A 4,865-nucleotide genomic window follows, 5' to 3' on the forward strand; every position below is an offset into this window, starting at 1 on the left:
CCAAACACATAAATGTGAGATTCCACTTTCTAAGAGACCACAATGAGAAGGGAGACATTGAGTTGAGCTACATAGGTACCCAACACCAGCTAGCTGATATATTCACTAAGCCTTTAGGTGCTACAAGATTTTCCTATTTAAGAGGAGAGCTTGGTGTGTGTCATCTCTATGGCATTGTGTGAGGGGTAGTTGTCCTTTGTACATACTCTATCTTACTTTTATTGTATTTGCATTACATTTCATTATGTAAGATAATCATAGTAGTTGAGCTTTGACTTGTATGTCTTTAGCATTTTCGATTGCTAGACTTGAATTTCAACCAAGTTGAGTAGATGTCTAGAGCACTCTTTTAATCTTAGGCTCTTCTTGATGCTTTGATATGATACATTTCAAGCAAGTTTGCTTTCGTTAAGATGAAATTTGGCAATTTTATGAATCATGTAAGCTATGAAATGCTACATTCTTGATCACTATGTTGGTAATTACTTAAGCTTAGTCAATGCTTAAGGCTAGTTTGATGAATATCTTGCTCTAGGTCTTCTTGGTTCATGACAGTGAATTGTGGAACATTGCACTATATTTTCTATCTTTGTTAAATGTTTAGCTCATGATATAACTTTTGGGGAACATGTGTTCCTTGTGTCACAAAGAAACTACTTAACTTGATCTTGTGACCATCTTGATAACTTATGCGAATTGAATAATCATAAAAAAATCAAGTCTCTTGTGCTAAAATGTGATTTAATACAATTGTCTTGAAGCCTTAATGTGTTTACCATACCCAATCACGTGACACTTTGCTTGGATAAGAGGCAACTTGAGGATAATTGAAATTCAAAGAAATGTGACTAACTGTTTAATTCTTTTTAATCACTTGATAAATCTAAGTCTTGGTTTCATATGTGAGCGTTTGCAAAGCCTATTGTCATGAATACTTGTTTGCCTAGTTTGATGTTGAAATTGGCTAGTTCTTAATGCTTTTATTGCCTCGGCACGAGTGCATACTTATGTGGTCGTCACTTTGCAAATGATTCAGCTATGTGATATTAAATGTGCCAACCAATTCTTCGGGTTTATCTTGTGTAGCTTCATATTCTTGTGACACTGTATCTTTTTGAGCCTTTGTGCAATTATGAGCTCCGCTTTCTACTCTCCATAGCCCTTCGATGTCTCTAGCTCTTGCAAATGCTATGTGGTATACTTGTGAAAGCTCATTAGGATTGCATATTCATATCTTGAATAATATTTTAGCTCTTGATGTTTGCATTGCAAAAGGGGGAGAAATGAAAATTTGCACCAAAACTTAAAGAAGCATAATGAAAAATGAGCATTCATCAAGGGGGAGCATTTCTTTTTGGCTCGTCTTAACCTCTCTTTTGCTTCTTGCAACTCTTCATATGCCAAGTGAGATTTTTGTGCTCTTTTTTGAGTTTTTTGTTACTTGGATGTGCTTCACTTCTTTTATCCCAAATCTTTGGGTTTTGAGGGTTGTTAATGCACTTATCAAGGGGGAGATTGAGAAACCAAGTGGAGAAGTGCCTTGGTTTTCATGTGATGAGACATTAACAACCGTTGATTTGTCTTGAACTTGGTTAGCATGTGGTTGTGGATGCTTGTTTTTGTTCAAGACTAACTCGAGTTGGCGGTGTTGGGAATTGGCAAATTCTTCTCTGTCGTAGAAAAATTACACACATCGGAAGTTCCAGTGTGTTCTGGTGTTCACCGAAAGTTCCAGTGTGGGCAGTGCATACTGACCAGACTATTTCTTGCAGAGAGCAGTTTTTTGGGTGAAATTGGAGATCAATGCACTGGAAGGTTGTCACATCCCAAAATCCGTAATTACATAATTAAGTATAAATATACTTCTTAAGCATTATGTTTAATTTTGTGTGATTTTGTTTGTAACTATAAAGCAATTCTTTTAAAATTATTTAGATAAGAGAAAGAAATTTGAGAGAGAAAAGAATAGAAATCGCATTGAAAATACCACTTTTCTCCAACACGTGGGCCCCACAAGCGGCCCCATCATCCCAACCACCAAAAGGGGCAGCACCACCTTCTCTCTCTCTTTCTCCTCCCTCACTCCCCACGCCCTCACTTGAGCAGCACAGCTGCTACAGCTCACTCACTCTCACTCTCCCACTCAACCTCTCTCTCTCCCTTTCTCCCAAAATCCGACCTCAAGAGACGGATTTGAGGTATGCATGTGGTATCATTGCGATCCTTAGATCATAAGCTATCCATCTATCCAATTCATTTTTGTTTTCATAGAAGAATCGAGTAGTTCTTGAAGTTCTTGAGCTTTTTGGAGCAAAAATGGAGTTTTGGACAAATTTGAGCTATAGAGTCGTGTTGCTAGTTGATGAGTGAGTTCTAGGACCCTTGGACTATCCCTAACATGTTCTTTTTAGGATTGGAGAAGATTGCAACAAGAATCAACCAAAAATTCACTCGAGAACAGCTTTTCTGGGCTGACCCGGATACTCCGGCCTCACCCGGATTCTCCGGGTTCAGCAAAAATCGTCCGTCAAATTGTGTTCAAAATTTGTTAGGGTTTAGGGTGCAAGATGGGTTTAGAATTCTTTGGATATGGCATATACACGTTTGTGTAGCACAGATTTGTAAAGTGAGTCGAATCGACCAAGGGAAAATTTGTGGAAAAACCTAAGTCTGCCTCACCTGGATAATCCGGGTAAACCCGGAGACTCCAGGTAATTGCGTTAATGATTAACCGAGAGCCTCTCTCGGACCCTCACCCGGAGTGTCCGGCACAACCCGGATAGTCCGGGCCAACCCGGAGGTTCCGGATTAAGTTAGAAAAGTAGCTAACCGAGCACCTTCACCGGAGGATGGCCCAAAGGCTCCGGAAGCCGGATACTCCGGGCCAGTCAAATAAAAAGGCAGTAACCGAGCGCTTGTTTCGGAGGTTCACCCGGAGGGTCCAGACTCGGATACTCCGGACCAACTCGGATACTCGGGTGGCTGTTATTTTTCAGATTTCATTTAGATCATTTAGTATTGCATTGATTCGCATGTCTTGTACTTCCAGCATGTTGTTAAGCATTGTGGCATACCTTGTTGTATTCACTCATGCTCATCATTGCATGCGCTCTTCTTTAGTGAACAAGGAGACGGAGCGGGGAACGCCTGTGGTTGAAGATGACTCTAATCTTCTGGATTTCTGCGAGTGTTGCGTGGATAATTATAGGCAGCCACCTGAGCAGCAAGGCAAGCAACTAAGCATATTGCACCTTTGTTCAATTGAATGAAGTATAAAATTGATAAACTATGCTTATGTATGTTTGCATGTGTCGAGTCGACATCGGGTACAAGTGGGTAGATCCTATGTTGAATGCATTACTTCTACCTTTAATTGTTGTTCATCCTTTCCTTGTCGCCTTGAGTATGTTGTTGGTGTCTAGATTACAAGTTAAATCAAAATGCATAGCAATGCATAGGTCATTCAGTAGAAGTCGAGCGGTGAATTGTTTCATCGTTCGCGAGTATAGGCATTATTTACTTTCGTAATGATCATGATATTGGATATGGGTTGATGATGGTTGTATGAGTGGTGAGTATGAGACGAGACGTGGGCGGTGCTAGGAGGTGTTTATCCTGCCCAGATGTGGAGTTCCTCTAGGTAGATCGGAAGAGGAAACCAGACACCATAGACCGCTTGTGTCATTTAAGCCCCGATCGTCGGTGTAGTCATCTTTAGCACTTACCATACTCACCACATGCTGATCTAATGGTAAGGTGAGCCCAATACCTTTGTAGCTGTGGTCATTTGGGGCCTGAACATCGAATGTGTGAGCGGGCGGGTTTGTAGTGGTACTAGTTTGCTCCAGGAGTAGTTCTAGTACCGCCGCGTCGAGAGATGCATGTTTCAAATGATCTTGGCTTATTGGGAAAGGTTGACACGAGTACCCCCTTGTGTGCACTTTAGCGGGTGCACAAGCCGTATGGTCCTCGTGTCGTGTGGGTCCAGGAGTATCCCCTGCAGGGTGTAAAACATTTCAAAATGTCGCGCTCTCAGTCATGAGCATGCTTCTGTCCATCTGCATCGGTCGTAGTGTTTTCGCTTGTGGTTGATGGTTGGATATGTGGGAGATGGTTGAGTTGGTCATTGTTACATGTATATTCATAATGGTTCCATTTATTTATGTTCAGTTGGTTATAGCAGGGTAGAGTTATGTTGTTGTTGGTTAAGTTAGTTGCTCACACATATGTGTCTAGATTGCTTACCGCTTATATTTAACTTAACCATGTGGCTTTTTCCTTGCTAATGGCTCAATGCATAATCCTTGGAGTCGAGCTATGTATATGTGCTCTATATGGTTTAAGTATTGCGAGTACCTTTGTACTCATGCCTGCGTTTTCAGGTGCTGCTAGTGAGGAAGAGTCGGTGTTTGGCTACTTCGTGCTTGCCGATCAGGGTAGCGGGCAAGAGTAGTGCATCCTACTCTTGGAGGTCATGCTTTTGGGGTGGAGCCTAAGGGCATGTAGCTTCATTCTCTTTTGTTGTATATGTTTATGTTTCTGCTGCGTAGATGTTGTTCCCTTCTGATGCAAATTGTTGGAAATGGTTGCTTGTTAAAACTTGTAATATAAATATTAATTAATTGCTCTTTCTTAAGCTATGTTGTGATGCTAAATATTGGAAAGGAATGTGTTCCGATCTTAGGCACAAAACACGTGCCGGGACTATCAGGATGATATTCTGTTTAATCATTGAGGTTGTAATTATGAATAATGATCCTCCTGGTGATTAATTAGAATATTATTTGGACGGTACCTCACAAAGGTCCAGTGAGTGTGATGGCTATACCAGAGGGTATTACCAGAGCTTTTCTTGCAGAGAAGAA

This window comes from Phragmites australis, chromosome 3, assembly GCF_958298935.1.
Source record: "Phragmites australis chromosome 3, lpPhrAust1.1, whole genome shotgun sequence".
NCBI classification, from domain to species: domain Eukaryota; kingdom Viridiplantae; phylum Streptophyta; class Magnoliopsida; order Poales; family Poaceae; genus Phragmites; species Phragmites australis.